This window comes from Dendrobates tinctorius, unplaced genomic scaffold (assembly GCF_039654945.1).
Source record: "Dendrobates tinctorius isolate UK_male_01 unplaced genomic scaffold, ASM3965494v1 ptg000001l, whole genome shotgun sequence".
NCBI lineage: Eukaryota > Metazoa > Chordata > Amphibia > Anura > Dendrobatidae > Dendrobates > Dendrobates tinctorius.
In genome coordinates this window covers 21435890-21462658 of record NW_027361669.1, presented here as the reverse complement: position 1 = coordinate 21462658, position 26769 = coordinate 21435890, and the positions used below count along the sequence as shown (strand labels likewise).

The following is a 26769-nucleotide window of genomic DNA, read 5'->3' as shown; positions in this document are numbered from 1 at the left end:
TGTCACTAAGGTATGTACATGTGACATGTCAATTACCTTTTGGGGCTTATCAACATGCTATCTCACTCCTTGGAGCGGTAACCTGAGCTCCATAATTACACACATAGACCAGATTATTGGTACCATTCTGGTAAAGAAAGACACACCCACAATGGTCACTGAAATAATTTAAATTTGACAAAAGTAATTTTCAATTTTAATTTATTGAATAACAACAAATGAAAATAAGATTTTGCTTTTGAATCGTGGTTCAACAGAAAAATTAATAAAAAATAAAAATAGTTAAGACAAAAATGATTGTGCCCTTAGCCTTAACGTACTATTTAGTTGCACAACCATTTCACTGCAAACAAACTATTTCTGTTAAGGTGCTTTCACAGCGCGTTCTGTGGCTCTGTTGAGGCATACGTCCAAATCCTACTGCATAACAGGATCCAGATGTATGTGCCAACGGGGCCTTAGACTGTAATGATGTGCAGAGCGAATGTGCGCTGTGACGAGCATCATTTTCCAGATTGTATGTCTACAGTAGGTGGACAATCAGACGTAGTCTACTGTCTCTTAGTGGCCACCTCCTGTAGGCGTACACTCCCAAAAATTATGCACGTCACAGTGCACATTCACTTTCTCTGCAACATTAAAGACTATGGCCCCGTCGGCGCCTACGTCCAAATCCCATTTTGTGTGAGGGTTCGGACGTATGCCCTAATGGGTCCACCGAACGCAATGTGAAAGCACCCTAGCTCTCAATGAGACTACTGCACCTATCCAAAGGAATTTTAGCCCACTCCTCATGATCAAATTGCTTTAGCTGTCGAAAGTTTAAAGGTTGCCTTTTCCAGACGACATGTTTCAGCTCCCTCCACAGATGTTCTATAGGATTCATACCAGGGCTCATAGAAGGCCACTTCAGAATAGTCCAATATTTTCCTCTTAGCCATTCTTGGATGTTTTTAGCTGTGTGTTTTGGATCATTATCCTGTTGCAGGACCCAAAACCTGGGACTCAGACCCAGCTTTCTGACACTTGGCAGGACATTTCACTCAAGAATGAATTGATAGTCTTGAGATTTAATTTTACATTGAACAGATTAAAGACACCCTGTGCCAGATGCAGCAAAGCTGCACCAAAACATAACCAAGTCTCCTCCATGTTTTACACTAGATACAATGTTTTCTTTGCATGCTTCATTTTTGCATCTGTGAACATAGAGCTGATGTGCGTTGCCAAAAAGCTGCAGTTTTGTTTCATCAGTCCAAAGGACATTCTCCTAGAAGCTTTGTGGCTTGTCAATATGCATTTTGGCAAATTTTAGTCCCACTTTTGTATGGTTTACTTTCAACAATGGATTCCTCCTCGGTCATCTTCCATTAAGTTCACTTTGGCCAAGACAGCAATGAATAGTGCAATCTGACACTGATGTACATTGACCATGGAGATCATCTCTATCTCTTCAATTTATGAAGCTAAAAAGCACAGTGACTACTTTTCATCCTCTAAATAGGCAGACTCTTTATCAGTTCGTAGACATGTGATGCTAAGTACATGACACACCTTAGTTTAACATATCTCTATGGTCAATTTATTTAAAAATTTTTCTAGGCGTACCATAATTTCTGACAAGGCCATTTTCATTCACTTCTTTTATTTTTTTGTTGAGCCACAGTTTAAAAATAATTTCTGATTTTAATTAGTTGATATTCAGTCAATTTGACTTGAAATTTACTTTTGTCAGTGTCAAGTTATTTCAGTGACCACTACGGGTATTTCTTATTTTAAGTGAATGGTATGAACAATTTTGTCCATGTGTGTATTTTCCTAATATAACTGAGCAATAGAAGTTGAGACAGTTTTAGAATCACAGAATCGTAGAGTTGGAAGGGACCTCCTGGGCCATCTGGTCCAACCCCCTGCTCAAAGCAGGATTCACTAAATCATCCCAGACAGATGTCTGTCCAGCCTCTGTTTGAAGACTTCTATTGAAGGAGAACTCACCACCTCTCGTGGCAGCCTGTTCCACTCATTGATCACTCTGTCAATAAGTTTTTTCTAATATCTCATCTGTGTCTCCTCCCATTCAGTTTCATCCCATTGCTTCTAGTCTTTTCTTGTGCAAATGAAAATAAAGATTAAGGCGATCTCTGACTGATGCTATGTTCAGTGTTCTGTTGTCCTGACATTCATGTTGATAGTACATTGACTGCCACAACTCTGTTGTTGGGTGTCCCAGGACCAGGGGCTCCTTCCCTGTCCCCAACGCTAGGGGCACCCTAGATCATCCTGCTCCCTGGATTACTTCTGAAGGTGAAGACGCCAGAGCCACGTATCTTGCCTTAGCTTCTGAATCCGCCCTCAGTCTGTATCCTTCCCCTATCCAGGGAAGAGAGGAGTAGTAGTGTACCATAGTACACCAACCATGCTAACAAGGTAATATGAACAGGGGTAACGGAAAACACAAAACATACAAATATACTCACAGATATAACAGAGGAATGCACTGGGAAGTAGAGGATGGGGTTAAACCAAAGTAGGACAAGAAAGGGAATTATCACACACTTAAACCTAGCAACAGTCACAGATAAATCCATCAAACGCCTTCTCCAATAATAGCCAACAACAACCTCCAGCCATGCCACATAGGCTAGCTCTGACACTGAGTGCTAGCCAGGACAGAGTTTATATAGGAGGTGGGAGTGGTTAACAGTGCACAGCTACATAGTAACATAGTTATTAAGGTTGAAGGGAGACTTTAAGTCCATCTAGTTCAACCCATATCCTGTCCTAACCTGCCCTAACATGTTGATCCAGAGGAAGGCAAAAAAAAACCCATGTGGCAAACAGTAAGCTTCACATTGGGGAAAAAAATTCCTTCCCGACTCCACATACGGCAATCAGACTAGCTCCCTGGATCAATGCAATATTAAGGAAACTAGTGTATATACCCTCTAATATTATACTTGTCAAGAAACGTATCCAGTCCCTTCTTAAATTTTAGTGGGGAATCACTTAGTTGAGAGCTCTCAACTAAGTAGATTAACCCCTGCACTGTCAAAAGAAATTTGCCATTCAGTATGCTGGTGAAGTGCTTCTAATCAGTGCAGGAGCAGGAGAAATCGGGCGCTATGGTCCTCTGCCTTGTCTCTGCTTCGGCAAACCCGTTGCATTGACATTTACTACCTACAGAAAGATTGTTGAAGGCCAGTTATGCCCCTTTACGGAAATAGTATTTCCTACCAGCAGTGTCCTCATTAAGCAGGATAATACACCCTGCCACTCTGTAAAAATTGTTCAGGAGCAACATAACAAATAGATCAATGCGTTGACCTGGCCTCCAGGTCTCAATGTGCATCTGTAGCATCTGGATAAACAAAACAAAATTCACTTTGCAGCTTCCAGCCTAAAATATTTCTGCTACTAACATCTTGATGCCAAATAACAGAGGACACCTGTAATTTTTGTATCCCTTTCCTGTTTTATACAGTTCAACTACCTTTCCCGTAGATCCATTAACAATTCTTTTGCTTTCTCCATGACTCACAATCCAGAAACGTCAGTGGCTGGATGAAAGATGCAAAAGTCTGTCTGGATCCCAGAAACTCACTCAGCTTTTATGTACATACACTGATTACAAGCAAACAGGTCACAGGTGAGGATGTTACCTTTAGTAGCCATTCAAACTCATTTGTGTCAACTTCTGTGCATGTCATCAGGCCAAAATCACCAAGGTATGTGAATTTTTGGTCAGGGTCATTTGGATGTTTTGGGTTGTCATTATGATTTAAAAAGAGAAAACACAGTAGTATGATAATAAATGGCTTCACCCAACCACTAACCATGAGTGGAGAAAAAGTTTTGGTGATATCATTCATATTCTCTGCAAAATGGCAAAGAAAGCAAAAATTCTGCCTGGGTATGTAAACTTTTGAGCAAAACTGTATATACACTATATATCTATATGAGACTGTGACTCTAAAGCGAGCAGGATTATGACTGCGCCTCTGAACTATAGTACACTGCTGAAAAAAATAAAGGGAACACTTAAACAACAGAATCTAACTCCAAGTAAATCAAACTTCTGTGAAATCAAACTGTCCACTTAAGAAGCAACACTGATTTACAATCAGTTTCACATGCTGTTGTTCAAATGGAATAGACAACAGATGGAAATTATTGGCAATTATCAATACACCCTCAATAAAGGAGTGGTTCTACAGGTGGGGACCACGGAAAACATCTCAGTACCAAAGCTTTCTGGCTGATGTTTTGGTCACTTTTGAATGTTGGTTGTGCTTCCACACTCATGGTGGCATGAGACAGACTCTACAACCCACACAAGTGGCTCAGGTAGTGCAGCTCATCCAGGATGGCACATCAATGCGAGCTGTGGCAAGAAGGTTTGCTGTGTCTGTCACCATAGTGCCCAGAGGCTGGAGGTGCTACCAGGAGACAGGCCAGTACACCAGTAGATGTGGAAGGGGCCGTAGGAGGGCAGCAACCCAGCAGCAGGACAGCTACCTCCACCTTTGTGCAAATAGGAACAGGAGGTGCACTGCCTGACCTCCAGCACACCACAAATGTGCATGTGTCTGCACAAATTGTTAGAAACTGACTCCATGAGGATGGTCTGAGGTCCCGACGTCCACAGATGGGGGTTGTGCTCACAGCCCAACACCATGCAGGACACTTGGCATTTGCCACAGAACACCAGGATTGGCAAATTCGCCACTGGCACCATGTGCTCTTCGCAGATCAAAGCAGGTTCACACTGAGCACATGTGACAGACATGACAGAGTCTGGAGGCACCATGGAGACTGATCTGCTGCTTGCAACATCCTTCAGCATGACCGGTTTGGCAGTGGGTCAGTAATGGTGTGGGGTTGCATTTCTTTGGAGGGCCGCACAGCCCTCCATGTGCTCCCCAGAAGAAGCTTGACTGCCATTAGGCACCGAGATGAGTTCCTCAGACCCCTTGTGAGATCATATGCTGGTGCAGTTGGCCCTGGGTTCCTCCTAATGCAGGACAATGCCAGACCTCATGTGGCTGGAGTGTGTCAGCAGTTCCTGCAAGATGAAGGCATTGAAGCTATGGACTGGCCCGCCCGTTCCGCAGACCTGAATCCAAATGAGCACATCAGGGACATCATGTCTCGCTCCATCCACCAATGTCCCGTTGCACCACAGACTGTCCAGGAGTTGGCGGATGCTTTAGTCCAGGTCTTGGAGGAGATCCCTCAGAAGACCATCTGCAGCCTCATCAGGAGCATGCTCAGGCATTGTACAGTAGGGAGGTGATACAGGCACTTGGAGGTCACACACAATACTGAGCATCTTTTCCTCGTTATGAGGCATTTCCACTGAAGTTGGATCAGCCTGTACTTTGATTTTCCACTTTGATTTTGAATATGATTCCAAATCCAGACCTCCATGGGATATTCATTTTGATTTACATTGATAATTGTTATGTTTTATCGTTCTGAACATATTCCACTATGCACTGAATAAAAATTTGCAATTGGAATATTTCATTCAGAGATATCAGGATGTGGTATTTTAGTGTTCCCTTTATTTTTTTGAGCAGTGTATATTAATATGGTAAGTAAAACTTTTTAAGTAATTGGACTGTAAGCATAAACTAGAATAAAATGGCAAGCATAAACTTTAAAGAGTACATGTCAATATAACATTTATGGCAATGCATTACCAGTGTTTTGTCAGTGGGGATAAAACACTAAGGGTAGTTTTTTGGTTGTGCGGATTTTGTTGGAAAATCAACAGGTAAATCCGCAGGACTATCTGTGGATTAGCTTGCGGTTTTGCCCTGCGGTTTCACACCTCATAATGATAAGGTGCGAAACCGCACAAAGAATTGACATGCTGCGGTTTTTAAACCACAGCAAAACCGCGCGGAAAAATCCGCAGCATGTGCATTGCGTTTTTTTTTTTCATAGGAAATACAGGTACTGTACAACGCAGCAGAATCTGCTGCGGACCCGCAGAGCCAAAACCGCTGCGGATCCGCAGCAGAATCCGCAGTGTGTGCACATACCCTTAGAATATGAGCTGCACTGTGTAGTTGACAGTAGTTGGTTTCTGTGCAGCACTACATCCTCTCTAATGTATCCTGTGCTAAACAGAAAACAGAAAATACTGATGTCTTACCTGTGTAACTAGCCACCACAGATTGATGGAAGAACCCTGCAGATTATCCTAATAATTGCCATGAAGATTGTGATCCATCCTGCACCAAAAGTGCTGATCTATCAGGGACTCTGCTCATAGAGCAGCTTCTTCTCCGATGTGGGCAGCGACTGTGACCATGTTGTGTAGTGGAGCCTGCAGGACACTTCAGAAGGTTCCCTAACACGGACAACTCCTCTTACAAGGAAATGTTCCCTGAATCTTGTCAGTCACCCGAGCCCTCCCCTTCCAATCTACAAAGTTTCTCAATGCACTAAGCTTGGCTGAGGGTGGCTTAGACTCCCCTAGACATAATACAAGCATCCCAGGAGGTAACTCTTCCACTGCCTTGAGGTTTGGAGCAGAACAAAGCTACAAGGTATTTGGGGAAGAATTAGGCAATATAAAATTAATGCTTTAGTAGGTGACAATGAAATTCGATAAACCAGCATGGGGAGCGGCACACTAGGCCTCTAAAGATAAAACTAATTTTGCTTGAAATAAAGAAAATGTCTATCAGTTGTTATACGTTACTTGACACAATTTTAAAAAAGGAAGCATAGCTAAATGGAGCGTGTCAGCACATGATATGAGTCCAAACCGAAGAAACCAAATCAAAAACACAGCAACTTCTAGTGGACACACCGTGGCTTGCAAAAGTACTCACCTCTTTGCATTTTTCACATTTTGTTACCCCACAACCTGCAATTTTACTGCTTTTTTTGAGGGTTTGCCTCAGTTCATGTAAAGAACATGGCTACAACTGTGAACATTCGGTTTTCTTTTTATTGGGACTAACAGTTAATTTCTGGTAAGCTAAACAACAGAATTGGACACTAGAAATACAAGATTTAGGACTATGATGTGCTGCGCTTGGTTTGCACGGGCATTTTGTGCATGTAGACTCCCAATAATTCAGGCATCAAACTAAAAAGAAAATAATTCTGATAAATTACCGGCAGAATTATAGAAGAGCTGAAAGGTATGGTAAATGGTAATGTGTTTCATTTATGAAATCTTCCCCGAACACTTCCAGCATTGTGACTCTCTTAGTGCGGTCAGGCCTTACTACAGGGATAGGCAATAGTCAGAGTTAGCATAGTAGGATTCTCTGTATCCCCCACCACGACAGACTCTTACCAGAGACCACAGTGCAAGGTGCCAAACAAGCCAGGTTGTACCTGAGCTCATGGCAGGTTATACCTTCACTGAAAATTAGTTTTATTTCACAGCTAAAACTTATGACATATCCACGGTGTGTTCACATTTCCGTGCATTTTTGTGTATTTAGTGGTTCAGACTAAGACATGGAGATATGTACAATTTTGATTTCAGTCAATGATCAAACTCGGCAGTGTAAGTCTATGGGTCTGGGAAAGAATGGGACAGCACTTGGACGCCATATTTGTGCCAACTGCGCACTGTCCATTTTTCCTGAGTAAATTGAACTTCAAAAACCTCCTTCAGATTTTTCTTTTGCATGGAAGAAAAACAGATAAAACCGATAGTAAAAACCTAGACACTGTCCAAATACTGAGAAAAAAAACGATCCAAAACATTGTTGACCAAAACATTGTTGACCATTGGTCAATTACTTGTGTATGATAAAAATCAGTTCCATTTGAATGAGGTCTTATTGTGTATGTCCAAATCTTACACACTACAGCTGAGTTGAAATAAGAGGTTTCTGAAATTTCTGGAAAGGAAGGACCGAAGAAGGAAAGAAAGGAAAGGCATAAGGAAAGGAAAAAAGAAAGAAGGAAAGTGTACAAGTGTACGGAGCAAGGCCATGCCCACTAGATGGGCTCTTACTGGGAACATGTAAAGTATAACTCATACATACCCAATGGTCCAAGACTGCCAGGTCAGAAACCGGCAACTCTGTGCAGCGCACAGTGTGTGCACCGGGGGGATTCATAGGTCTCTCATCAGTCACACAGAGTGACTGTAGACTTATCGGTTTGGACCAGACAACCCTTTTAACATATGTGACCAACCCAATGGATCCTTCACAGTAATATATACCCTGAAATAGCTCTGGTCTCGGCAGATTATAATTTCCTCTGGCATTTATGTCCACACAGCATCGTATATATTTGTAGCTTACTATCAGTGGAAACAGTAAAGGAAAATAGCATTTAGGATTCTCTATGCAACCTTTACAAACGCCCTTTTCTCTTTGAATTTGCTTTGATCTTTTTGTGACACTCAGGCCTCATTCATGTTGCATGTACACGTTCTATTTGTATTATTCACGCACAGAATATGTACCCATTATAATCCATGTGTGAATGAGCCCCAAGTACTGTTTTTCAGCACAGGTGCAGATTTACCAATCCTAAACCTAACAGACAGTGCTAATAACCTTGCACCATTTTAAAGCAAATTAACATGTAGTCTGACAAGTGAAACCTTACTACATCTGGATAGCATGGCTGAATTTGTAATTTAAAGGGACACATCTGATTTTTGGACTTTATAATTGTATTTTCTGCTATGGAGGCAGCCATCCTGCCTGAGCCCCAATTCTGCCATGATATTAGCAACTCATCAATTTCCTTTACAGTAGACACATGGACCATAGGAAACAATTGTCTACTCATACACATATAAATATAAACTTAGATTTTTTAGATAGATGGTGGCATAAAAACAGAGTAAACCAAATTAATTTAAATTTAAAGGTGTATTCCCATCTCAAAGATCCTATTTCAATATGTACTAGGTGTAATATTAATAATATTAGTAATTGCCTCCAATTAGATATTCTGTATAGCTGTAGTCACTCAGGTATTCATGGTTACGGCCACACTTGTGCAGCTAGTAAGGAGTTTATCAGTAGCACTGGCCGGGTTCTCGGGAGCGTGCATAGTTAGAACCTGCGCAGTACCTCCCTGCCCGGCCACCCCTCTCCTGCACTGCACATTATCAATGGCCGAGTTCCAACTTTATTTTTTCCAGTGGGAAGAGGGTCATGTGACAAATCAAACTTATTGAGAATTTCAGAAGAAAAACAATGGTGTGCTTAGTTTTAATGTAACTTTATTCTTTCATGAGTTATTTAGAAGTTTCTCTTTGTTTACAGCCATTAACATGTCGCAGAGGTTAACACGTGAGGAGCGGATAGAAATTGTGTTGATGTCTGGTGAACGCAGTACCCGGGTCATTGCAGCAGATTTCAATGCAAGACACCCTACGCAAGAAAACTGACACCATTCCCATTTTATTTAGGTGTATCCATATAAATGGCCCACCCAAAAAAGTTTGTCTCATCACTGAACATAATGTTCTGTGTAAACTGAGGGTCCTGTTCCAATTTTTGTTTTGCCCATTCTGCAAATTCAGCGTGCATGCAACCACTTTGTAGTGGTATGCCTGTATGCGTGCCAACTGTGGTACATTTTCTGTGCTGAGATTTCCAAAACCCGAAGGATATGTGTACACGCTGCGGATTGGTCTGCGGATTTTTCCGCGCGGATTTTGCAAAATCTGCATATAATTTTATATGCGGATTAGCCTGCGGTTTTGCACTGCTTTTTATCATCTCTACAATGGAGATGGCAAACCGCAGCGGAATCCGCAGAAAAGAGTGACATGTCAATTCTTTCTGCGTATTGGAAACCGCAGAAAAAAAGGCGCGGAAAATTCTGCACAGCGGTTTCCATTTTCCATAGGATATAATGGTACTGTACAACGCAGCTAATTCTGCTGCGGATCCGCAGGGCCAAAACCGCTGCAGATCCGCAGCAGAATCCGCAGCGTGTGCACATACCCGAAGTGTTTCCATATAGCGCCGGCACACAATGATGGCAGGTAGTGAATGCTGGATTATGGCTCTGACCCCATAGATCTGTACGGGCAATATACATGTGCTGTATGCATCCAATGGAGATATCCTGTACTAGGAGCAGACATGAACAGTCATCACTGGTGCCCGGTAATTTACTATACACTGCATTATAGTGAATGCGTAATGAATCGGCGATGAAAAATAGACAAATATATGTATGTGTATATGGAAACGCATAAAATGAAATGGTGCGGCCTTTACTCCTTGGTACCTGCACCTAGTATACATTCTATGCTAGGCAATGTAACTATATTAGATATTATGCAGCTGATGCACAGCCGTACATATGTATCTAAAAGTGAAGCCATAGAATTATTGAGTCATTGGTACGAAAATCGGAGACAATATTGTGTCCCTCCGCTCCCACTACATCACCCATGAATGAAGCAAGCATTAGCAGTGAAGGTGTTAAATGCTGACCTAATCGCTTAAGCGCTCCATTCTTCAGGCTCAATAGTTGAGAACTTTGCCTTCTCGCTAGTGTATGATCAGGATGATGTGAATGAGAAACATGCAAATAGGCAGTGCCGAAAAAGAACACCAGACTGGGATGTAATTGGCAATTCTGTGTGTCACACCACCCAAATCAGCCTGTCCGGTGAGAGGACTGTCCAGCTATTCAAGGGTCTCATGAAAAACTGCATCTGGAAGGGAAGCTTCTCAGCTCACAAAGCCTGGTGCTGGGAAACAAAACAATCCTTTCAGATGTACAAAGAATTATCAGCGACCTTGTTTGTGTCGGGGTTACATGGGGATGTTATTTCAGTGCATACCATCAGGAGTGACAGCCTGGGCACCATTTCCTGGCTGCTGATTGGCGGGAATGTATGTCACCGCTAGGACCACTGACTGTGTCACAAACCTCTGTGTAATGTGAATGCTACAAAATCTGGATATTCGAAGGACCCTATGCCGTATTCTCTCGCGTCAGAAAGTCCTGACATCAGGGATATGTCCTATGTCCAATAAGTCACTACGATATCTCCTCCATTAGGTGACACAGTGATACGGAAGTCACAGATTTGCCAAAACACTAATCGTTTTGTGACGTTATGGCGTGGGACGTGTTGAACAATACATCAGGGAATACCAGCTCTTTGCTAAATTTTATCAGTAAATGGCTCTGTTACAACTCAAACACCATCGATGCCCGTCTCAGCACATTCATAGGCTCTGTGGGATGTCAATCAACTGAACAGTGGGCGTGATTGGAGAACAGCCTTTGACTGCTCAGTGCTGTGCCCCGCCCCAATGACTGCAGCGGATGAGGGCACAGAGTGATTACAACACATACGTGATCTGAATGCTGATTATTATATACTGCTTTACTCTGGGAATCTGACCTCACAGGTTAAAGGGAATCTGTCATCAGGTTTTTGGTAACCCAACTGAGAGCAGCATGATGTAGGCGCAAAGACACTGATTCCAACAACGTATCAGGGAGATAAAGAGACAGTCAGCAAATACAGAATTGTATTGCTTTTTCACATAGCTTACAAAGGTGAGCACTGCATATGTCTTCTTCACTCTCTTTTAACATGATGGTATTTTACTAATAAGCACCTCCCTGTCTTACCCCTCTTTTGCAAATAGCATACAGTATTAATATCAGATGAGTGGGGAGTCCTACAACAGGCACCCTCACTGATCAGCAGTTCTCAGCTCTGGTGGTGACATGATGCCAAAGGACTAGAGAGCAGAATATCTGCAGATCAGATCACTATTTATAGGGTTCTACAGGTCAACTCCTACTGAAGAGAATAGAAGCTGGTCTGCAGTACCCAGCAACAGCCAGTATACAAGTATGAAGTTGTGGTTCCACTTTGTGCACTGTTTACTGTACATCTGGCTGCTGAGGGAGCAGATAACAACTAATCAGTGGGGGACACAGGTGTCAAACTTCCTCCTCTTATGTTGATGACCCCTACTAAAGATAGATCATCAATATATAAGTAGTGGACAACCCCTTTAAGAAACTACAGCATCACCTAGATCAAACTGGATTTCATTGCTTCAAGCATCCATATCTCTTACATCAAGCAATACCATGCTCAACCTTTCCATAAATAAAAAATCCTAAAATCAGAGGCAACTTTAGGGTATGTGCATACAATGAAAAAGTATTGCAAAACCTCTGCAAAAAATAAACATAATGCACAGCAATGACATAATTATTATTTTACCTGCTTCAGGGTACGGAAACAAAAATTAAAGCAAAAGCGCAGTGGTCTTTTTCCTCAAGTGACTTCCGCTAGGAAACCCTTGGTGGCTCTGTCATCATAGCTAAGACATTGTGTGCACATTACCCTTAGTCTCAAAGACTTTATAAGAGACTATTGGGAACATGGGGAAACCTTTGAATTTCTGAAGCAGCAGATATACTGCAGAATCATTCTGAAAAGTAATTTGCCACCAGGATTTATCATATCTGGGGTAATCATATCTGAGGTAATCGTAAAGTGGTGGCAGAGAACATAACGTGGTCACAGAAACTGTTAATTAGTGGCCAAAAGACAGGGGGATGATAGGAATCCTACAGCGCTCAGCTGGGAGAGGACTTAGAGAGCAGCAACACTGCTAAGAGGGCAGCACCACTGCTTAGAGGGTAGCACCAGGGCCGCCATCAGGGCATTACAGGAGGCAGCAGGATGCGAGACACAGGAGGCAGGATGGGAGACACATGGTGCAGGATCATAGGGCAGGATGGATACGATGTAGACAGATGGGGCAGGATCGTGAGATCATATGGGGGCAGATTGGATACTCATGAGGGCAGGATGAGACACACGGGGGCCAGGATGGGGGACATTATTACCATAGGGGCTAATTAAGGGATATTATTACTGCAGTGATGTACTTATTTTATTTTTTTGAGGATACTGTTTTAAATGGGGGGAGGTCCTATTACTGTGCAGAGCTATGTCACCTTTTTTTCTTCATCTGGTGGAGTGTAGAAGTTGGGAAAAAAATAAGTAATGTGTTCTGCAAGTGGAGCTCTAGATAACTGTGTTATTTCCTGCAGAAACGAGCCCTGGCTGGAAGACGTGATGGCGCTCTGTGCTAAATGAAAGATGAAAATCGAAGCTGAAGGACTTCATCTAGAGACGTCACTGGTGAGTCAGTGTGTTACCTGTACACTGACACTATACACTGTATACAGAGTGCCTGTGTACAATGTCACCAGTGATCACTGTATTAACTGTGCACTGACACTATACACTATACAGAGTTCCTGTGTACAATGTCACCAGTGATCACTGTATTACCTGTACACAGGCACTATATACAGAGGTCCTGTGCATAATGTCACCGGTGATCACTGTATTACCTGTACACTGACACTATATACAGAGCTCCTGCGTTAAATGTCACTGGTGATCACTGTAATAACTGTACACAGACACGGCATACAAAGTACAGATCTCCTGTGTATAATGGCACTTATGGTGATAGTATTATGTTTTTTTTTATTAATGATCAGTACTGTAATATTCAGTCACCATGTGGTGGTAATATGTGGTCTGGGCATAGTGTGGTGGTATTTGTCCCTTGTATGTGCTATTATTCTGTCACTGGTCATGGTGCGGTGGTAGTTGTCCCTTGTATGTGCTATTATTCTGTCACTGTGGTGGTAATATGCGGTCTGGTCATGGTGTGGCTGTTTGTTCCTTGTATATGGTATTATTGGTCACCATGTGGTGGTAATATGGTGTCTGGTCATGGTGTGGTGGTATTTGTCCCTTTGGATGTGATATTATTGGTCATTTTAAAAATTGAAAAGTAAATAAAAAATATACCTAAAATGTATTGAATATTTTAACAAATGTTTAATAGGTAGAGTAGGGCCTGGCCAAAGAGTCTACCTTGTCGTGGTGGCAGATTTAAAAAAAATCTTTTGGCCAAAACAAGAGCTGCTGGCTATGTGTGTGATCTGGAGATGGGAACTGTTAATGTGTGATTGGTGAGAAGTGGAGTTTTTCCAAGAGAGAGCGGTAGAACTGTGGACAGTTCAAGGGGTGGAGGGCGGGGCTGGGGTGGAGCCTAGGCGGAGTCTCAAGGAGCCCCAAAAACTTTGCCAGTATGGTGCCCCGAAATTCCTAGTGGAAGCCCTGGGTAGCACCACTGCTTAGAGGGCAGCACCGCTGCTTAGAGGGTAGCACCACTGCTTAGTGGGCAGCACCACTCCTTAGAGAGCAGCAACACTGCTAAGAGGGCAGCACCACTGCTTAGAGGGTAGCACCACTGCTAAGAGGGCAGCACCACTGCTTAGAGGGTGGCACCACTGCTTAGAGGGCAGCACCACTGCTTAGAGGTAGCATCGCTGCTTAGTGGGCAGCACCGCTGCTTAGAGGGCAGCACCACTGCTTAGAGGGCAGCACGCTGCTTAGAGGGTAGCACAACTGTTTAGAGGCCAGCACCACTGCTTAGAGGGTAGCACCACTGCTTAGAGGTCAGCACTGCTGATTAGAGGGTAGCACCACTGCTTAGTGGGCAGCACCGCTTCTTAGAGGGTAGCACCGCTTCTTAGAGGGTAGCACCGCTGCTTAGTGAGCAGCACCGCTGCATAGAGGGCAGCACCGCTGCTTAGAAGGTAGCACTGCTGCTTAGTGGGCAGAACCACTGCTTAGAGGGTAGCACCACTGCTTAGAGGGCAGCACCACTGCTTAGAGGGCAGCATCACTGCTTAGAGGGGGCAGCACCGCTGCTTAGTGGGCAGCACCGCTGTTTAGAGGGTAGCACCGCTGCTCAGAGGGCAGCACCGCTGCTTAGAGCGCAACACCGCTGCTTAGAGGGCAACACCACTGCTTAGAGGGTAGCACCGCTGCTTAGAGGGCAGCACCACTGCTTAAAGGGCAGCACCACTGCTTAGTGGGCAGCACCGCTGCTTAGAGGGTAGCACCACTGCTCAGAGGGCAGCTCCGCTGCTTAGAGCACAGCACCGCTGCTTAGAGGGTAGCACCGCTGCTTAGAGGGCAGCATCGCTGCTTAGAGGGGGCAGCACCGCTGCTTAGTGGGCAGCATCGCTGCTTAGAGGGTAGCACCGCTGCTCAGAGGGCAGCACCACTGCTTAGAGCGCAGCACCGCTGCTTAGAGGGCAACACCACTGCTTAGAGGGTAGCACCACTGCTTAGAGGGCAGCATCGCTGCTTAGAGGGGGCAGCACCGCTGCTTAGTGGGCAGCACCGCTGCTTAGAGGGTAGCACCGCTGCTTAGAGCGCAGCACCGCTGCTTAGAGGTCAACACCACTGCTTAGAGGGTAGCACCGCTGCTTAGAGCGCAGCACCACTGCTTAAAGGGCAGCACCATTGCTTATAGGGTCGCACCACTGCTTACAGGGCAGCACGCTCCTTAGAGGGTAGCACCGCTGCTTAGAGGTTAGCACCTCTTAGAGGGCAGAACCACTGCTTAGAGGGTAGCACCGCTGCTTAGTGGGCAGCACGCTGCTTGGAGGGTAGCACCGCTGCTTAGTGGGCAGCACCGCTGCTTAGAGCGCAGCACCACTGCTTAGAGGGCAGCACCACTGCTTCTTTTGCACTTGCTTTTTACTACTTCTTTAATTTTATGCATTAATATTCTGATTACTGTAGTTATTTACATAGACAATGCTCAATTACGCTTCGGCAGCACGGTGACTCAGTGGTTAGCACTGTAGCCTTGCAGCGCTGGAGTCCTGGGTTCAAATCCCACTAAGGATAACATCTGCAAGGAGTTTGTGTGTTCTCCCTGTGTTTGCATGGGTTTCCTCCGGGTTCTTCGGTTTCCTCCCACACTCCAAACACATATTGATAGGGAATTTAGATTGTGAGATTGTGAGTGATGATAATGTCTGTAAAGTGCTGTGGAATTAATGGTGGTACATAGGGATGAGCGAGTAGTGAAGTATTCAAACTCGCTGTACTCGTTACGAGTACCTCCTAATACTCGGGTACTCGTAACGAGTAGCGAATCCAATGTAAGTCTATGGTAAATGCGAGTAATGGGCTGTGTGTGTGTGCTGGGTGGGGGCTGTGCGGGACTGTGCTGGCCTGTGAGAAGACTGTGCCAGGTTGTGCGGGACTGTGCTGGCCTGTGAGAATACTGTGTGGGACTGTGCTGGCCTGTGAGAAGACTGTGCCAGAGCTGTGCTGGCCTTCGCGAAGACTGTGCCGGGCTGTGCGGGACTGTGCTGGGCTGTGCGGGGACTGTGCTGAGCTTTGCAGGTACTGTGCGGGGACTGTGCAGGTACTGTGCGGGGGTTGTGCTGGACTGTGCTGGGCTGTGGGGGGTCTATGCCGGGCTGTGCTGGGCTTTGCAGGTACTGTGCAGGGACTATGCCGGACTGTGCTGGCCTGTGCGGGGACTATGCTGGCCTATGCCGGGCTGTGCGAGACTGTGCTGGGCTTTGCAGGTACTGTGCGGGGACTATGCCGGACTGTGTGGGCTGTGCCGAATATTGCGAGGGGAATAGTGAAATACTCGCCAGGATACCGCATTACTCGCCGAGTACCGAATCCTAATGAGTATACTCGCTCATCCCTAGTGGTATATAAATGAGTATGATAAATAAATAAATTAATTAATATATCTGTAAGAAGCAGAAATAACGACCAGACAGAACTCAAGCACTAACACCATAAAATGGCAAAGTATTTGTCAGTCTGCCCACATAGCACTACAGAGTTAATCAAGTAATGTCACCACACAAATGACACCAAAAACATTATTTGGTGTTCTAATACTTATCATACAATACTGAAATAATGGCGCTATAGACTGTTAGGAACCAGATTTTCCACAAAATGTGTGTGTTCTCTTGTCACCTTGCAGTTTGTGGACAAAGATGCTGCAAATCTACACAAGATCTTTAAAGTGTCTTTCACAGTGTAAGGCCTGATTTACAAATAAAACACATACCATTTCTCTATGGGGCTGTTCACATTTCCATGCCTTTTTGTGGACCCTGTGTCTGTCGGAAATTCATGGAAATGTGTTCATTTTTTATGGGAGCCAGGGAGCAAAACTACCCATATAAATCTATGGGTCTGTGAAAATCACAGGTGCCATCAGAGTACAGTCCGGAATTAACATTGTAATTAATAAGAGAATTTTTACAATTTATTAATTTTATTTTTCATACAAGAAAATCACTGATGTAACACTGATGGTAAAAACTGACACACTGACCAAACAATGGTGAAAAATGGATCCGAAATACTGATGAAACCCGAACCATTTTTTGAGAAAAATTACTGATGTCTGAGTGAGGCCTTAGGATATAAGTACTAAATTCCATGTTTCAGCTCAGTGAGGAAAAACTCATTAACATGTTATTGGAATATTAAACCTTCCGAGTCCAGTAAAAATTTAAAACTAACCAACGCCTTTTAAGAATGTATTTTTCATGGTTACAGCTGGTCCTAGGTCCTAGATGCAGTGCTGCAACGGGCATTCTGGGGCCGACCATAGATAATGATTCTAAGGACCATCAATCCATGTACACTGAAAATGTGAACATCAAGTATTTCCTGCATTATAAACTTTGTGCTGCACACAGAATGTATCATCATCAATAATATCTAACCAGTTATCAACCAACTTATAGGAAAAAGTCTCTTGTGGAAGGGGTTAACTCTAAATGGTGTTGCCTATTGAACTTTTGGGGTCCTGGTCATAATCAGAAATCCAATGGTCACAGGGACAAGTTAAACAAATGGCATCACCATAATTTATTGGTGAAAAGGTCCAGGAGACCATGCATGGGTTGTCTACAATCGAGTTAGGGTACCGTTACACCTAGCGATGCACCAGCGATCCCGAATAGCGATATGACGCGGTCAGGATTGCTGGTGCATCGCTAAGTGGTCGCTAGTGAGCTGCCACACAGGCAGATCTCACCAGCGACATCGCTGGGGATGGGGGTCGCTACTTACCTGTCAGACGCGGCGATCCTGCGTCCTCCCGCCCGGCTCCACGCGTCGCTTGTCGGCACCACAGGAAGCGCCGCAGGAAGTGGCCGATGAGGAATGGTCCAGGAGCTTCTCGCGCGATCAGTGATAACCAGCGGGGGAGCGGTCGGAGGTAAGTATCACATGCAGCGATATTGCTAGCAATATCGCTGCTACATCACAAAATCGGTGACTTTACAGCGATATTGCTAGCGATATCGCAGTGTGTAACGGGGGCTTTACAGCCACTGGATTGTGGACACATTAGGGTACATGCACACAAATTAAGGGTTTCCATTTTTGAAAGATGCACATTTAATAGTTTAACAGGACAAACTACCTTTCTAACCAAAGACAAAGGGGCAGGGAGGAATTTGTCAGTTTGCTTCTGGATGCGTTGTCATGATTTGCAACACATTTATCAACGTGTTACACATAAGTAGTTTGACATATTTGGCTCAGCTTTCTATTTAAGGTCTATGTCTAGAACTGATTTTCCATTTTTTTGTGCCACTTATGAAACTTTTTAATAAATTTTGCACAAAGTTTTGCAAAACCACTCCACTGAATGTCGTAACTATGTCTTTAGCTGACTGGCTTATACAAAAGTGTCTAAAAACTAAAAACATAAAATGAACTAAAATAGTGTCACGTCCCCCTGGGAGACCTGGAGTTAGAAGGTCACAACGGGTAATGAATTGTAGGTCCTCTTTAGAGACGGTGTGACTCGTGTCCTATTTTAAATGTATTTCCTTTCCTTCAGCGCTGAAGGGGTTAAGGACTCTTTCCATGCTGGCTGGGACCATTCAGCTTTTGTGAACACAGCTGTTACTGCTGCTAATCATCCCTACTCAATATACAGTGGGTAGGGAAAGTATTCAGACCTCTTTAAAATTTTCACTCTTTGTTTCATTACAGCCATTTGGTAAATTCAAAAAAGTTCATTTTTTTTCTCGTTAATGTACACTCTGCACCCCATCTTGACTGAAAAAAAAACACAGAAATGTAGACATTTTTTCAAATTTATTAAAAAAAAAAACCTGAAATATCACATGGTCATAAGTATTCAGACCCTTTGCTCAGTATTGAGTAGAAGCACCCTTTTGAGCTAGTACAGCCATGAGTCTTCTTGGGAATGAAGCAACAAGTTTTTCATACCTGGATTTAGGTATTGTCGTTCTTCCTTGCAGATTCTCTCCAGTTCCGTCATGTTGGATGATGAACATTGGTGGACAGTCATTTTCAGGTCTCTCCAGAGATGCTCAATTGGGTTTAGGCTGGGCCAGTCAAGAATGGTTACAGACTTGTTCTGAAGCCAGTCCTTTGTTATGTTGGCTGTGTGCTTAGAGTCATTGGTTTGTTGGAAGGTGAACCTTCGGCCAAGTCTGAGGTCCAGAGCACTCTGGAAGAGGTTTTCATCCAGGATATCTCTGTATTTGGCCGCATTCATGTTTCCTTCAATGGCAACCAGTCTTCTTGTCCCAGCAGCTGAAACATTACCACCATAGCATGATGCTGCCACCACCATGTTTCACTGTTGGGATTGTATTGGGCAGGTGATGAGCAGTGCCTGGTTTTCTCCACACATGCCGCTTAGAATTATCACCAAAAAGGTCTATCCTCATCTCATCAGGCCAGAGAATCTCATTTCTCATAGTCTGGGAGTCGTTCAAGTGTTTTTTAGCAAACTATGTCTTGCACTGAGGAGAGGCTTCCGTCAGGCCACTCTACCATAATGGCCCAAGTGGTGGAGGGCTGCAGTGATAGTTGACTTTGTGGAACTTTTCCCCATCTCCCTACTGCAATTCTGGAGCTCAGCCACAGTGATCTTGGGGTTCTTCTTTACCTCTCTTACCAAGGCTCTTCTGCCATGATTGCTCAGTTTGGATAGGAGCCAGGTCTAAGAAGACTTCTGGTGGCCCCAAACTTATTTCATTTAAGGATTATGATTATGGCAGTCACTGTGCTCTTAGGAATCTTAGGTACTGCAAGCATTCTTTTGCAACCTTGGCCAGATCTGTGCCTTGCCACAATTCTGTCTCTGAGCTCCGTGACCAGTTCCTTTGACCTCATGATTCTCATTTGGCCTGACATGCACTGTGAGCTTTGAGGTCTTATATAGACAGGTGTGTGCTTTTCCAAATCAAGTCCTAACCCTTTAATTAAACACAGCTGGACTCCAATGAAGGAGTAGAACTATTTCAAGGAGGATCACAAAAAAATGGACAGCATGTGACTTAAATATGAGTGTCTGAGCAAAGAGGCTGAATACTTATGACCATGTGATATATTTTGGTTTTTCTTTTTTAATAAATTTGCAAAAATATCTACATTTCTGTTTTTTTCAGTCAAGATGGGGTGCAGAGTGTACATTAATGAGAAAAAAAGTGAACTTTTTTGAATTTACCAAATGGCTGCAATGAAACAAAGAGTGAAAAATTTAAAGGGGTCTGAATACTTTCTGTACCCACTGTATATACTAGCTCTGGGGGTTTCTTCCTTTGCTGGTAAAAGAATCTTCTTTCTGTGCTAAGCTGTATTTTTATTTGTAGTTTGCTGTAGTATTTGTGTGTTTATCTCCTTGTCCTGATTGCTATTTAGTTTATTCCTCCCTGTCCGTATCCTCGTCGCTATTTTTGGATAGTCATTTTGTATGATAGTGGTTTTCTTTTATCCCTGTTTTGTCTTTGTGTTTGGTTTACCTTGACAGATCAGGGATTAACAGAAGCATAGTAAGATTGGAGACTGGGGCCTCTCTACCATCAAAAGTATCCCAAGTAAAAGGACAGTTAGGGTCCCAGTCCCATGGACGGTTCGAGGCCCTTCTTCCCAACTTAAGACCGTCACAGCGTGACAAACAGCTGTCACAAAACATAGTCCCTCCTAGGTTCCTTTTGTAACACAGTCCACACAAGATTCGTAGCCTCTGTATATGAATATGGGCAGATTATCAAAGTGGAATATAGCATACCTGTCTATTCCCAGAAAGGCTGCAGGCAGCTCCAACTTGAAGGAGCTAGTTGCATATTTATTAATAATCTCCCCAATTCACCTCTATAGGAATGTATGCTGTAGGCAGCCATGACTTTATAAAATAATCCAATGACTGTGAAGGGCTATTTATGTATCACACAATTCTACTATATTTAGGACACTCTGTTGGCATTTTATTTTGGACATGTATTTGTCACTGTTAATAGGGTCACTCTGTTGGTACTGTGCACCTCAAAGAGCCCTAACATTATTTAAATTAAGCAATATGGGTTACAGAAATAAAAAATGGTGCAACACTTCTAAAATGTGGTCTTATTTATTTCCAAATGCATTATACATTATGTATATTTTTCTGCAAGAAAAATACCTATAAGGACACGAATGATGAAATATTAATGTCATCGGACTGCAAAAATACTTCAAAATACAGTGTATTCAAGGTTAATTATTAAAGGGAAACTGTCATCAGCTGTGATGCTAGTCACTTCTCACGGCTAAGCCGTGAGTCAGAGAGGTCAGGGAGTCCAAGTTCAGAAGCCAGGAGGGTACGTCATAAACAGACGGAAGAGACAAAAGCGTAGTCACGTAAAGTTCCAAGGTCAAAGTACCGGGAGGATAACGGATCAGAGCTGAAGGGGTTAAACAGGCGGATGGTCACAACGAAGTCCACGGTCTGGCAACAGATCAAGCATACAGAAATTAAGGCACAATCAAGAATCAAGAGCAAACCTCACAGGCTGAATATACGTCTTGCAGTGGCCTGGGGGGAAGCGCCTCAGTTAAGTAGGCTTGGCAATTACCCGGGATAGTGAACACCTAAGACAGCCGAAGACAGCCAGTCACAAATTGGCTAGTTGAGCGGTCAATCAACACACCGACAGCTCAGCACGCCCATGAACCAGACTAGATGGTCATGATGTCAATCAAAACATTGACAGCCTCAGCACTCTCCTGTACCAGATTGGACGGCCGAGCTGTCAGTAAATGCATCCCAGAAACCCTGAGGGGTGGAACCGTGACATCAGCTTTATACCCCGACGACGGCAGAATAAAGCAGTGGTAGGGACTACAGCGATATGTTACTGGTTTTCACAATGCTATAGAAGTGAATGGAATCTCACTACGACACCTAAAATATCTCGACTGCAATGAGAAAGTCAAAAAAATCCAACCAAGTCTGATTTTCACAACTTTTTTGTCACGGTCGTGGTAATGCAGGTGTCTCAATGTAACCAAATTCACTTCTATAGTGCCACAATGTAGCAGAAGTATCGAGTGAATTTCGGTCGTGAAACGGCTGTCACAGCCACAGTCACTGTAAAGCCCTAGCTTGAAGCTAAATATTTATCATGTCTTCCACTCAAAGCAAATAAAATCACAAATCAAAGTTTCTATGTTTTTATTTGTAGCTATATGTTGTCCTTTATTGTAAATTTCTATCCTGCTCTAAATAAATCCAATTTAACAACCAATTCTGCCTCAAAAACCCTTTCGGAAGGAAAAGTTCGGATTTTTGTATACTGGGCTACGTAGCTATCCACCACAAAATGAGGTCAATAGAAGTTTATTCCAAGACCCTGGCCTGTGGATTTGTATTGCACTTATCCTCGGGATAATTAAACTTGCGCAGAATGCTCATTAATTCTGATTTACACAGAAGCTCTGAGCATTTCCAGATTTCCATCTGTCTCCATATCAGCCGTCCCACATACTGGATTCCTGGCCAGCCAGTAGAGCTGCTTCCATGTCACAATGCTCCATGTTTAATCTCATGTACTCATAATGAAAAGGGACAGTGGAGCACGGGAAATCCTTTAACGAGACAGCTGGATAACAAGGCCTGAATTAGGTGTCCGATTTTCACTTTTTCACGTCAGCATGCTGTGCTTTTATTGATAGAACACATACACATTCATGTGCCAGTGGTTTTATGTTTACTCTGTGTCCATGAAAAAATCATGGAGACCAGGGATGCCAACCGTCCAGAAATTCCAGGACAGTCCGGAACAATAGGACACTTTTTCACCGTGCATGTGAAAGAAAATGTAAGGAGTCCGTGATCATTTTTAAGCTGAAGAAACTTATACAGATTATTTTTATTATAAACTAGCCGAAGAACCCGGCGTTGCCTGGGCATAGTAACCAACTGTGGTTAGTTATAACAAATTATAATGATTATATTGCACATAAAAACCGTGCATCTAATGCTATCCTGTGTGATACTGACTGCTGAGCCGTGTATCTAATCCTATACTGTGTGATACTGCCTGCTGAGCTGTGTATCTAATCCTATCCTGTGTGATACTGACTGCTGAGCTGTGTATCTAATCCTATCCTGTGTGATACTGCCTGCTGAGCTGTGTATCTAATCCTATCCTGTGTGATACTGACTTCTGAGCCGTGTATCTAATCCTATTCTGTGATACCGTCTGCAGAGCCGTGTATCTAATACTATTCTGTGTGATACTGTGTGCTGAGCTGTGTATCTAATCCTATCCTGTGATACTGCCTGCTGAGCCATGTGTCTAATCCTCTCCTGTGTGATACTGACTGCTGAACTGTGTATCTAATCCTATCCTGTGTGATACTTAAGGGCCCGTTACACTAAGCGATATCGCTAGCAATATCACTATAACGTCACTAGTTTTGTGACGCAGCAGCGATATCGCTATGTGTGATACTTACCTCCGACCGGACCCATCGCTGATTATCGCTGATCGCGCAAGAACGTCCTGGACTGTTTCTCGTCGGCCTCTTCCTGCTGGGCTTCCTGCTGTGAATGTGGGGAGGTTGACCTGACGTAGGGAATAGCTCAGCATAGGAATAGAAACACTGAGAAGAGGAGGAAAGGGTGTCATAATGAGAGTGATTATTAGAGGGCAGTGGGGAGCACAGGAGAAAGTAGTTATGTAACTGCCATAGGTCAAGGTCACTCTCATTGGTCAAAGGTGACTGTCAGGTGACGGTGGGCGGGGCTACTTAGGTTGGCAGTTTAAAGGCTGAGGGAAGTTTCTGGAAGGGTCAGTCAGCCAGGGGAGCTCACTAAGAAAGGAGGGTCTGCTGCTCAGTGGAGAGCCCTCAGAGAGCACCAGACAGTAGAGACGGTCACGGGGGGTGACCCAGGAACACAGGAGCATCAGACGGAGACAGTCTGAACGGAATAGGTACCGGTGTACTTTGAACGGGGAAACGCTGTGGTGGGCAGCCACAGTGAGGAGAACCGCAGAGGACACCACTACAGTGTCACCAAGGCATCTAAGGTACCCGGGTCTATGCGAGGAATAAAAGTGAACAGCCCTGTCTTAAAGTGTGGACTTCGGCAAAGTTGGTGAATAAAATCAGACCTGTTGAACTACAGTACTGTCTCAGTCTCCAGTCTGATGTGCTAAGAAGTGAGTCACCCCCCAGTTCTGTTGGACCAGCACACCTCTCCCGCCTATCAGCAGCAATACCACCGCATCATCGTATCATCTCTCCCAGCCCTGGCCCGGACCCCTACATTTGGCATAGTCGGCAGGATAAATTGCGGCCAATACAACATCTTCAGCGGCAGGCCTGCCACCAAGTAGCAAAGGCCCCAAGTTGTGTGGGGTGAAGAATTGTTTTGGTTGCTGTTCCCTGTGGATTACAAATATAAGAAAAAAAAAGCCTGGACTGTGGATCGCTGGCTGTCGATAAAATGACTGCGGCGGTTTGGCGCCCAAAGAGGTACAGACATTGCTGACTGTACTGAGTGATCTGGGGCTTTGTCAAATCCGCCCCTGGAGGGAGAGGGGTACGTCTGAAGAGAACTGTTCCCTCATGTTGGACCCTGGAAGAAGGGTGGAGAAGAACGCGTGTGGCCCGGGTGGAGAGACCCGCTGTGGCTGTTTGGCACCATTCAGCTACTGGACCTTGGACGGCATGAGGTGCTGTAGCTGTCGGGGTGTCGGACGCCAGGAATGGCGGTGGCGTCAAGAATTGGAGACCCGTCGGGAGACCTGCTCATGGAGCCTCCCTGCGGAGCCTGGAGGCCGACCCTGTCGGACGGCGGGGTGAAAATCAACGGCCGTCGAAGGAGCGGTGGGAGAGTCTGCTGAAAGCCGCCGCGGCTGGGCAGGTGAGCGTGGCCCCGGCCCCGCCGGTGACACCCCAGGCAAACCCCGTCCCCACACACCATGCAACAGAGGTCACGGGGCCTTGACACCGATCCACGACCTTCCCACTCACCTCTTTACGCTGTGGTGCCTCCCGCTCTGAGTGACGGTGTAGCCCCCGTCAAACTGACTTCCCACGCACCGGTCTCACTCCCGGACACTACTGAAATCGGGCCACCAGCTGCAGTGTCTGACTTACCGGAAAGTGCGGCCGCTGTTGAACTACAGTACTGTCTCAGTCTCCAGTCTGTTTGTGCTAAGAAGTGGGTCACCCCCCAGTTCTGTTGGACCAGCACACCTCTCCCGCCTATCAGCAGCAATACCACCGCATCATCGTATCATCTCTCCCAGTCCTGGCCCGGACCCCTACATGGCGACGAGCGACGCGTGGACGCGGGCGGGAGGACATCAGGATCGCCTCGTCTGACAGGTAAGTAGCGACCCCCGACTGCTGCTATGTCGTTGGTGAGATCTGCCTGTTTGGCAGCTCACTAGCGACCACTTAGCGATGCACCAGCGATCCTGACCGGGTCATATCGTGGTCGGGATCGCTGGTGCATCGGTACCCTTACTGCTGAGCCGTGTATCTAATCCTATCCTTTGTGATACTGGGCTCCCCCTGCAGTCTGTGTCAGAGGGTGGTCTGTGTTGGCATGGTAATAAATTGTGTAATTTCCAGCTTTACAGAAGGACGATAACACCATAGAAATGATAAGAATAATAGGCCTCAGTTACCACAACTGTCTACAAAGAAGACTGTTGCTGATAGCAACCAATCACGGCTCATTTTTCATTTTTTAAGCAGCTTTGGGACACGTGGCGAGTTTTGAGTGGCGATTTTTGTGTTTTGACTTTTATGTGGCGAGGTTGGTGTATGTGTGGTGAAATGTGTGCTGAGGGTGGTATATGTGTTGAAGCACGTGGTAGAGTGTGGCGCATTTTGTGTGTTTGTTGATATCCCCATGTGTGGTGAGTATCTCATGTCAGGGCCCCACCTTAGCAACTGTACGGTATATACTCTTTGGCGCCATCGCTCTCATTCTTTTAGTCCCCCTTGTTCACATCTGGCAGCTGTCAATTTGCCTTCAACACTTTTCCTTCCACTTTTTCCCCATTAAGTAGATAGGGGCAAAATTGTTTGGTGAATTGTAACGCGCAGGGTTAAAATTTCGCCTCACAACATAGCCTACGACACTCTCGGGGTCCAGACGTGTGACTGTGCTGACATGTGCTGGGAATGATGTGGGCTCAGAGCCGGAGTCCACATCAAAGGGAGGGATTCCGACGTGGGCGTAATTTTACACCCAACGTCGGAAAGGGGTTAAGTAATTTATCAAAATTACCCATACAAGTCTATTAGTGTGTGAGAAAGCACTGATATCACATTGCCATCCGAATGTTGTCCATTTTTAACATTGTATTAGAGAGAAGAAGCTTTGTAATTTATTTATTTTTTTGCATGTGAGAATAAATCACTGATGACACACTGATGCTAAAGACTGACACACTAAATAAACACTGATGAAAATCAGATAAAAAATGAAAATTGGACTTGTTTAGGCATAAAAAAATCACCGATGTCTGAATGAGGCCTAAGTAGGAGCCACTACTTGTTTCTTTAATGTGTGAGGTTTCACCCTGACATATTAGAATTTTTTGACTAAACATACAAATGCATGGTAGTCA

General features: G+C 44.4%; 1 protein-coding gene across 5 annotated transcripts in view; it reads right to left on the bottom strand.

Moving 5' to 3' along the window:
- ACSL6 (acyl-CoA synthetase long chain family member 6) overlaps nucleotides 1–26769 on the bottom strand; it is a 322864-nt gene that overhangs the window by 233644 nt on the left and 62451 nt on the right. The window contains exon 1 of one of the 5 annotated variants that reach the window (XM_073571039.1): nucleotides 6161–6423. The exons of the other annotated variants lie outside the window; for them this stretch is intronic. The gene's annotated coding sequence lies outside the window, so the exon portion shown is untranslated. Of the gene's footprint in view, nucleotides 1–6160; nucleotides 6424–26769 lie in introns of those variants that run through there. 5 annotated transcript variants of the gene reach the window in all.